A 10,816-nucleotide genomic window follows, 5' to 3' on the forward strand; every position below is an offset into this window, starting at 1 on the left:
TTCCGCTATGGTAGGAGTTCATTAATACTTTACATCTCTACAGCCACACCCAGACTACCTATAAACTTATGAGTAGCCCATTCAGGATGGACCTCTTCTGAGAGATTCCAGAGCTGCTTCAGTGAAAACTCATCAACCGGCTGTACAACAGAAGATAGACTCCCTCTTCAAAAGCCCTACAGCCTGTGTGCTGGCCTACAGCCCCTGGGTGTGGGCGGCAGCCTGGAGAAGCATTGACATTGGTTGTTAGAATGGCCTTCAAGTCAACCGCCTGTGCCATCATGAAAAACAGAAACGCCACCTGATTGAGGTGTCTCTCCAAACCCACTTAGTGAGGGCCTGACCCCCATGGGCCGACGTTTCATTCAGGGCACTTTCTACGAAACTACAACTAGGACACGCGATGACCTTCCCAACTTCCACTTCTTCAGTTAATATAGGTAGAGAACGACCCACTCCAAGAAATAGATCAAAGAAGGTGGCTGAGTAGATTTAGGAGTCCCTAAAAGTGTTAACGGTCCTATGCCAATATAGTTACTTGATTTACTAATACTTTTACTTATGGTTTAAAAATCTATGTTGATAAGTGAGATTGGACTATTGTTTTCGTATGCTGTCTTTGTTAATTTTTATATCAAATTTAACTAATCCCATAAAATGAGTTGGGAAAGATACCACTTGTTTTAGTTTTTATTCTCCAGAAGTGTATTATGTAAGATATAATAAGAATAATAATTTACCTCATTTCTTAAGTGTTTGGTATAACACATGTTGAAACTATCTGTGCCTGGAGTTTGTTTGTTTGTTAATGGTGAAATTTTTCATTATGAATTCAATTTCTTTAGTAGTTAAAGGATAATTCATGATTTCAATTTCTTCTTGTGTCAATTTTGGTAAAACTAAACTAGAGGGTGGGGACAAATATTACTTGTGTAAGTATAAAATGAGATTTATTAGAGAGAAGTTACAAGCAATAATACATTAGGATGTCTCTAGTTCCCCAAACTTTCTTTATCTCAAGAAAACATGTTCTTGGGTGGACACAATTGGATACACCCTCCCAAGTATTACAGAAGACATTCTTTCTCTGTACCACAGCATATATTTACGGGGAAGTTTGGAGGGACTATATAACAGTGGAAGCTTTTGGGTGAAGGAAATGACCTTGCTGGAAGACAAGAGAGTATGGAGCTTTGCCATTAATTGCATAGGAAGTTGGCATACTAGCACTAGTATCAGCTAAAATCTTGTATTTTTCCCTTGAACCACCTTAGTCCTGCTAACCCAACTAGAGTGGATTAGTGAGGAGGAAGAGAGAACCAGGACCATCTAGCAGACAAAGGATTGCTCTCTTCAAGTGAGTTACATTTTTCTAGAAAATTTGCCATGCCATCTCAATATTGTATTTAATTGGCATAAAGTCACCCATAATATTGTCTTATGATCTTTTTAACATCTTTGGAAACTGTAATAATGTATCCTTTTAAATTCCATATATTGGTTGTTAGGTTTATTTTTTCTTTTTACTTTGTCAGTCTTGTCTGGGTTATCATTTTCATTACTTGTTTCAAAGAACAATTTTTGCTTCATTGACCTTATCTGTTATATATTTTTCTATTTCATCAATTTATGCTTTCATTAATTAATCTTTATTATTTTCTTCTTTATTTCTTTGGGTTTATTTTACTGTCCCCTTCATGCATTTTGGGGATAGATGCTTAGTTAACTTTTGTCTTTTTTTTTGTAGTACTGTAGATGTATTAAGGCTATAAATTGCCCTCTGAGTACTGCTATAGTTGCAACTGACAAGTTTCAATATCTAGTGTTTTGACCATCATTTAAATAAAACATTTTCTAATTCCTAATTCAATTGCAATTACTGCTCTGCTCCATCAGTGATTTAGAAGTATAATTTTTAGTTTCCAAACATATGGGGGTTTTCTACTTATTTGTTGGATTTTTTAGGGTTTTTTTTAACGTTATTGACTTCTAGCTTAATTTTATTTTATTCAGATAACATATTCTTTGTGATTTAAATGTTTTGGAATTTGTTAAGGCTTGCTTTATGTTCAGTATACAGTCAATTTCTGTCAGTGTACCATGTATGCTTAGAAAAATAAAAAAGGCAAGTTCTGCAATTGTTGAATGTAAGGTTATTTACACATTAATTAAATAGGTCAAGTTCGTTAATCATATTGTTCAAGTCGTCTTTGTTCTTCTAATATTATATCTGCTTGTTCTATCAATTCACAGAAGAGGGATTTTGAAATATCTCACATGATTGTAGGTTTATTCATTTCTCTTTTTAAATTCTGTTAATTTCTACTTGATATGTTTTGAGGCTATGTTATTAGGTGCATCAAATTTAGAATTGCAATACCTTTCTAGTGAACTGAACTTTTATCACTACAAAATGGCTTTTCTTATCCCTTTTTTGCCTCAAAAACTATTTTGTCTGGTAACAATATAGCCACACTATATATAGCTGTCATTAGTATATTTTTTCTGTCCTTTTACTTTTAATGTTTCTATCCTTATGTTTTATATGTGTCTCCTGTGAACAGCATATAGTTGAGGTGTGTTTTTGTGTGTTTTTTTAAATTCGGTGACATTCTTTGTCTTTTTACTGTGCATTTTATACATTCATACTTAATGTTAATACTGATAGTATTTTGGTTTAAGCTTTCTATCTTCTTTGTCCTGCAAGTTCTAGTTTCTTTTTTCTTTCCTTTATTGTGGACATGAGCTCCCTGCACCCTGGATACAACTAGTAAAGCCCATAAGTGTTCATTGAGTTCATGGATTCCTCTGCAGATGGGATCACCCCAAAGATGGTTAGTGTGTGGCTGACAGAACATGGAACCCGGATATACACAAGGGAACCAGTAACATTGTCTAATTCTTTGTTCCTCTGGAATTATGTATTCTCAGGCTTGGGAGGAACCAGAAATGTTTTTTTTAAAATAGCCAATCAGCTTCCCAAACTTTCGCAGGCTTCTGATGGGGTCACCACCTGACGAGTGATCCCTTTCCCAGGTTATGCAGAAACTGAGGCACAAGAGAGACTGAGTAACTTATCCAAGATGACACTCTAACTCACCAGCGAGCATCTGGGAGGCTCTGACACTTAGAATCAAAAGCTGATGTTTCCAGGATCTTTGGGGTGCTCCAGCTGCTGCTAGAGGTAGGCAGGGAACAGCTCATCTTCACATTTAGTGAATCCACTGGACTGTAGTTCTCCTGAGACTGTGACGGGAGCTGGGAAGACTATTCAAAAATTGCATGTAAGGGGGCACCTGGATTTGAACCAGGGACCTCTTGATCTGCAGTCAAATGCTCTACCCCTGAGCTATACCCCCTTGGGTGTTAATGTAGCCTGATTGATACCTTTCATCTGTGTGGTAACACTGGGCTCTGCAAAATTAAGTTATTGCGCCCTAGCCAGTTTTGCTCAGTGGTTAGAGCACCAGCCCATGGACTGAAGGGTCCCAGGTTTGATTCTGGCAAAGGGCGTCCTCAGTTGCAGGCTCAATCCCTGGCCTCAGTCGGGGCACATGCGGGAGGCAACCAATCAATGTCTGTCTCACATCCATGTTTCTCTCTCTCCCTCTCTCTCTTTCTCTCTCCCCCCACCCCTTCCCACTCTCTCTGAAAAGCAATGGAAAAAATATCCTCGGGTGAGAAATAAAAAAAATAACCACGAAGTTATGGCTCCCCTCTAGGACTAACTTTTTAGAAGCTGCCAGACCAGTTCATAATAAGACACCTCCCTCAGCTCTGCAGCTTTCCAGGCCTCAGTCCCAGGTGAGTTCAGTAGGGGAAAAAATGAGAGAAGCTGCCTGAAGAAACGCCAAAACATTGCCCATTGCTTTTTTGTTTTAGCCCCAGAGCTGGCCAACCATCTCCCAAACTACCCACCTACCTGGGCTCCCAGCCCTTCGCCTTTCTTCCTGCAGGGAAGACAGACGTGGGCTTTAATTCAGACAGTGTCTGGGAGCTCCAGCAGTTGGGGTTTGGAGGAGCAACACTGCAGAATCCGTCGCCCTTGCTGGAGTAGCTAAGCCGGCCTTTTGGCCTTTGAGGCTGAGGCAAGTGTGTGAGTGAGCTCTGGCGCGGAGAAACCAGCTCCCCAGGCAGAAGTGCCAAGCCTGCAGGGAGAACCTGGATGCCATGATTTGTCTCCCTAAGCCTGGCCACCACTCCACTGCACCAAGCTGTTTCTGTGGCAAGGCGAGGGTGATAATTTACTGTCTGCTGTATCTACAGCTCTCTTCTGCTCCCCCAGAAAAGCCCAGCAGAATTCTGCATGAGAGTCCCTGCCTGCTCTTTGGGGACCCAAAAGAGTTGGAGAAACGAGATATAAACAGAAGGGAGACACCGATGTCATTCAGGGAGACATGGGAGCGGCAATGCACGCAGAAAGCAGTCGTGTGAGGGCTGCCTGTGGATTCCAACTTCAGGAGGGATCATGATTGGCACGGATGAAAGGAAACAGCTGTGAACAGGAAAACCAATAGGGCAGGGGGCACCCGGATTTGAACCGGGGACCTCTTGATCTGCAGTCAAATGCTCTACCCCTGAGCTATACCCCCTTACCTGTTGTGCACCTTTAATTAAATACCTTTTCACCTGTGTTGCAATACCCACACCGGAACTGAAATTTCTATTAATTCTTAGAAAGTTCTGGAGATGTGAAAAATCTGCCTTACGGCAAAATTAGTCAGCACCTTTTGGCCCCCAGAAATCCTCTCTGCTTACAATCTTCCAGCCTCACCTTTCTTTGTATCACTTTAAAGGCACCTGTTTGGAAATTCGTTGCTGAGAGCTGGGCGTTCCCTCCTTCCTCCCCCCCCTGGCGAGCGCCTGCTGATTTAAACTTGCCCTTGCTCTCCCCCGCCCCGCCCGCCTCCCTCCACGCGGGCTGGACGGGGCTCCGGGGCCCACTCCTGCTCTGCTCTGCTTTCTTCTCGCCACAGCGACTTCCTAGCTTTTGGCGGTGTCCTCACTGAACCCAGGAAGCCCAGACAAATTATTATCATTTTCATTTTCACCCAAGAATATGTTTTATTGATTTTAGAGAGAGGAAGGGAGAGAGAAACATCGATGTGAGAGAGAAACATCAATTGGTCGCCTCCTGTATGCACCTCAACTGCCCTGACCAGAAATTGAACCCACAACCTTTTTGGTGTACAGGACAACGTTCCAACTAACTGAGCCACCCAGCCAGGGCCCAGAGAGATTATTTGAATAATTTGGCCTGAGAGGCCACAGCCCCCATCCTGGGGCCCAGGAAGCCACCCAGCTGTCCCAAGAGACCTCAGAACAGAAGGTCAGCAGAGCCGAAGCAGCAGGGACCGTGAGGGGGAGCCAGGACCAGAGACACCTCTGCTGGACGAGCCCTGGCCTGAGGCATCGCACCGCAGACCGAGAAAGAGCCTGTGCCAACTGGCAGGAACACAGGAGGCACCAAATCAAAAGGCCACATAGATCCCCAAGGGTAGAGAAAAGATAGCCCCCAAAGGGGCGCATGTGGCCTACGGTCCACCAGCCCTGTCCCTCAGCAGGAGGTCCAGAGCAGCCACCAGGAACCTGGCCAAGGACCCACGGAAGTGGTCGCCAAGCAGAGTGGTCATTTCTATCAACTTCTTCACCAGCCCCTCCGTGGTCCCACACCAGTGCCCAGAGGTACTTGGCTTCCCAGGCCCCCCGTGTCCCTGGCTTCGCCACCATGCCCTGCTTTGGGGAGGCTCCTGGGTGACTGTTCTCTCATCCTCCAGCTTCCCCTTCTGGACTGTTGCTTCTCCCAGTTCATCCTACAATTGCACAAGGTCTTCTTTCTGCAAGAATTCCCTCACCCCGTAATACTTGGTCATAAGGCTGCTCTGATGGACACTGACTGGGTTCATTTAATTTTTCACTCGTGTATGAAACGTACAAAAATTCACACATCAGCCGTGGCTGGGTGGCTCAGTAGGCTGGAGCGTCGTCCGGCACACTGAAAGGTTTCGGGTTCGATCCTTGGCCAGGGCATGCGGGAGAGGCACCTGATTGTTGTTTCTCTCTCACATCAGGGGCTCTTTCTCTCCCTCTCCCTTCCTCCCTCTCTAGGATCAATACAACATACACTCAAGTGAAGATTTAAAAAATTCACACATTTGCCCTGGCCCGTTTGGCTCTGGTTAGAGTGTCCGCCCGAAAACTGAAGGGTCCCGGGTTCGATTCCAGCCAAGGGCACGTGCCTTGGTCGTAGGCTTGATCCCTGGCCTCGGTCGGGGTGCGTGCGGGAGGCAATCGGTCTCTGTCTCTCTCGTATTGATGTTTCTCTCTCTCCCCCCCCTTCCCCATGCCTCTTGCCCTCTCTCTAAAAAGACAATGGAAAAAATATCCTCGGGTGAAAATTTATTGAATAATGAAATTCAACCTCATCACTAGTAGGATAAATTGACATCTTTGTCTCTCCATGGAACGCACTGAGGATGTATCACCTATGTAGTCATTTTGCTAAAGTATTGAACTTTGACGAAGAAACCATCAGATAGATAGTTCTCTCCAAAAGCAAGCGCGATCTCAGCTTTTAACACATTTATTAGCCGATTTTTAAACTCTTTCTCCCCATGTTATGTTTGTGAGACCCCACCATGCTGTCCTATGTGTGTCGACTGCAGGGACATTCTGCAAAACAACTAGCTCTGACCTTCCAGGAATGTCCATTTCACGAAAGCAACTAGGGGACTGGAGAACTATTCTAGACTAAAGCGATCGAAAGGCACACGACTGCCACGGACAATACGGGAGCCTTGGTTGGGTCTTGTGTTGGAACTCAAAGACAATGACCGATGACGTTATTGGGACAATTGAGACATACGGGGGGGGGGGGGATAGGTTTACAGTTGAGAGTATGTGAAACAGTTTGTTCTTTTATTACAAACCACTGTAAACCTACATTTGCCCCACCCTATATAGAATATAAGTCGTGTAATCAGCAATTTCCAGCTGGTGTGCCTCGAGAATTTTTAAAGCATGCGATACCTGACTATTTAGTCAGGGGTACTGACCTCTTTTCCCTTAGATTGTCAAATCAGAAAATGACAACAGTCAACACAACAGTAGCCGCCTGGTGTGAATGCCCTGTCTTGAGCCATAAATATATAGGTCATATAATAAGAGTTGGATCTTATTGATCATGTCGCATAATAAGGTTGCTTCTGAGTGGTTAAATCTTAGTACCAGAAATCCTTGTATAGAAATATAGGCACCTGATTTTTTTAAAAGTCACTTTGGAGCAAAAAGGGTAGGAAATTACTATTATTAGTACTTTTGTAAATCAATCAAAATTATATCCATTTTTTTAAGTCGGATCGGCAAAAAAATGTGTTTTTTGGTGTGCCACCGAATTTCAGTAATTAGTTAATGTGTGCCATGAGATAAAAAAGGTTGGAAATCGCTGTAATAGACGATCGGATGGTATCACTGATAAACTTCCTGAGTGTGTTGTGGTTATGTAGGAGAATACATCTGTTCTTAGAAAATACTTGTTGAAATATTTAGAGGTGCCAGGATGTCTTCAACTAACTTTCTAATGAATAAAAAAAGTTCTTGGCCTTCGGAAGGTCCATAAAATGTTTAGAATCAGTGTGTAATTATCCACAAAAAGATTATGTGGTTGAAACTACTTGGAAATCTATAGATCAAGATGGGGCGAGAGCTGATATTGTTACTGTGTTTAGTGTCTCATTCTGTTAACTTACTATATCCCACAATTTTTTAGGTCTTTAATTTTTCTCCATGATTTTTATAGTTTTCTGTAGAGGGGTATTGTACATCTTTTATTATTTTTATTCCTCGGTAGTTGATGTCCTTTTTAAAAAATTTGATTTTAGAGAGAGAGAAACATCAATTTGTTGTTCCACCGGTTTATGCATCCACTGGTTGATTCTTGCATGTGCCCTGACCTGGGATCGAACCTGCAACCTTGGCGCATCGTGACGATGCTCCAACCAATCGAATAAATGACTTTACATACTTGTTTTCCTGGGACTTTTATAATTTCAGATATTCTCTTTTGTTCAGATGAATCTATACATTTTCCCAGATTTTTCTCTATTGGGGGTCCAAACTGCATCTCCCAGATTATCTCTTAGCACCAGTAAGTGACATAAAAACATTTATTATACTCAAAACCCTGGGGTTTTTGTCTAGAAAATATGGTTACCTTGATTATATACATTCTTCGTGACCATGACCAGGCTGGGGATCTGGAAGGTAGGCAGTATGGACTTGTTGACTAATTTCAACTGAGTTTTGTCCCAAGTCAAGCTAGGACTCGGTGTCCCTATAAAATATCCCAGTTTCATCTGACTAGCCTTTGATGCGACTGGCTTTCCCCTGAAAGTCACAGGCAGTATTGTATTCATCACAAGTTCATCAAAAATTGATGACTCAAAGGTCAGCCTTATAAAACAAAATCGCTTACAAATATGAGTCAGAGCCTGAGTAATAAGCTTGTGTCTATTATAATGAGAAATGTTATTGCTAGGCGGGCCATGTCCTGCACAGTAAGTGTTTCTGCATGTACATGGTCAGAAATCTAATCTTTGTAACTCAGGCTCTATTTTTAAAAACTGTGAAAAACTTATTTACGGGCAAATTCAATGATTTTTAAAAAATAAATCTAAAAACGAACTCTGATGCTTGTTTCAGATGTCTAGGTTTTTCCACATTTGGAGTTTGCTGGAAGTAAGACCCACCTATGAATCCGTACTCCTCGAGTGTATTGCTCAAGGTGACCTCACTCCCGCCCTGGAGAACCTAGGCCCAGAGCAGGACATGGGGTTCATGTTCGCCAGCCTGCTCCCCAGGCTGCTCTGGGTGAGCTGCAGACCCTCAGTGACCACCCACCTTGGATTTTTCTAGGGGGGTGAGGGAGGTGGCAGTGGTAACAGACCAGGGGAGGGCGATGAATTCTTGAGACCACAGTTCATCACACCACCTATTACCGTCAATTAAGACTTATACTAAGCAATCACTTTATGCTCTGTAAACCTACCCTGTATCTGGCACCATAGAGAGGGAAGAGAAATAACTATAACCCCTGTCTTCAAGAAACTTACCATCTATGAGGTGAGTCAGGACACTATCCCCTTGTGTTAACATTTTTCTCTAACTGCCAAGTGAATGGTACCAATATTAAAAGTTATGAGCTTGGCCAAGGCAGAGTTGGCTGAAGGCTTGACTGGGGTAGAAATGCTCGGTGGGAGTTAGGGCATGAGCTGGTCTGGGAAAGATGGGGGCTCCAGGTGGGTAAGAGCAGGGGAAAGAATACAAGGAAAGGCATGGGACTGGAAATTCTCATGCCTGTTTCTGGCACAGACTGGGGCCAAAAAATTGGAAATGGCGGAAAGACCATGGCGGTCTTGAATATCAGTCCAAGGGGCTGGGGGTTGTCTTTGTTCTTTTTGCAAACAGAGGCTGGAAGGTCAGCTACCAGGGGTGCTTTGCAATGAATCCTTGTCTTAGGTGGAAGATTGGGGGAGTCATTATTTCCCAAACTTGGCTGTGCATCAGAGCCCCACCCCACCCTTAATCCCTTCTGGAAGCTTGGTAAAAACAGGCTTTCTTTTAAGAACGTTTCCCCCACCATACTCGGGACCCATCCCAGTAGATCTGGGATGGGATCCAGAAATCCATGTCCTTCAGAAGCTTCCCCAGAGGCTCAGATGGAGTTGATCTGAGAATCTGCTAGGACAGGTCATTTCTACCCCAGAATGGTCCTGGCATATATCAAAAGTTGAATTCTTTAAAAGAAAAAAAAAAATCACATCCCTGTAAAACTAGCTCTGCTTTCTGATCACTTTATTTCTGTTGCAGGTGCATGCTCCCCCCCCCCCACTCACTACCTCAGCACTGTCCTGGAATTCCCCACCTCCAACCACACATGCAGTTGGTTACCCCTCTTATTGCGCATTCTGGACAGCGCCCTCAGATCTGCCCCTTCCTTCCCGTTCCCACTCCTGCTACATTTGGTTGGACCTTTTCTCACCTCTGCTGGGACTTGTGCAGTAGTCTTCTCCTGACTAATCTCACCCCTCTCCCGCATCACCTTCAGTGTCCCTGTCAGCACCATGAGTGGCAGTCCCGGGGAGCTGAGGGCATCAGAAAACAGCTGGGCCAATATCAGTGAGGGAAACACACACACACACACACACACAGGCGCAGGGAACAGACCTCCCAAAATAGTTTGAATAAAGTGTCTTCCCCACCACCACTCCTGGGGATCCTACACTTTTATACCCAAAGAATGCATCCGGGCTGACCCCTGTGCCGTAGGTCCTGCCCAGGGTGACCAAGAGAAAACAAGGGCATGTTGAGACCCGCAGCTAGGCCCGGGGCCCCGCAGAAGCCTGGGGCACATGGTGCGGGTTCCTCTCCAGGAAGGAGCCCCGCGCAGAGGAACAGGCGGAGCTGCATCCTGTGACCACAGGGGGGCCCCCTTCCAAGGCGCCTTCCACCGGCCGGCTCAGGTTCACCCACCTGCCTTAGGAGCTTTTCCCAATTATTTTTCTCTCCTTCTTGATTAAAAACACTATTCTCGTTATCAGGAAACTTATAAAACATTATTGCCATTACAAAAAACGTTAAGTTCGAAGGAGTTAGGAAATGGGTAAAAAATGGGCCTGCGGTTTCACTGGTTTTTTTGGAAAAAAGACTCCTTAGACTCTATGCTTCCGAACTTGTCATTTTAGACACACACGTACTCGTGTCAACAAATAAAAATGGGACCATTCGGGCCGGCGTCTCTTAAAATATCAGGCACGTC

General features: G+C 44.0%; 2 non-coding genes across 2 annotated transcripts; both read right to left on the minus strand.

The window, feature by feature from the left end:
* Positions 1-3,287: 3,287 nt before the first annotated feature.
* Positions 3,288-3,359, minus strand: TRNAC-GCA (transfer RNA cysteine (anticodon GCA)). The gene has a single exon. It is a non-coding gene; the product is annotated as a tRNA-Cys (tRNA).
* Positions 3,360-4,520: 1,161 nt separating this feature from the next.
* On the minus strand, positions 4,521-4,592 carry TRNAC-GCA (transfer RNA cysteine (anticodon GCA)). Its single transcript has one exon. It is a non-coding gene; the product is annotated as a tRNA-Cys (tRNA).
* Between the last annotated feature and the right edge of the window lie 6,224 nt (positions 4,593-10,816).

The sequence above is a fragment of the Miniopterus natalensis genome, chromosome 10, assembly GCF_054644295.1.
Source record: "Miniopterus natalensis isolate mMinNat1 chromosome 10, mMinNat1.hap1, whole genome shotgun sequence".
NCBI classification, from domain to species: Eukaryota; Metazoa; Chordata; class Mammalia; order Chiroptera; family Miniopteridae; genus Miniopterus; species Miniopterus natalensis.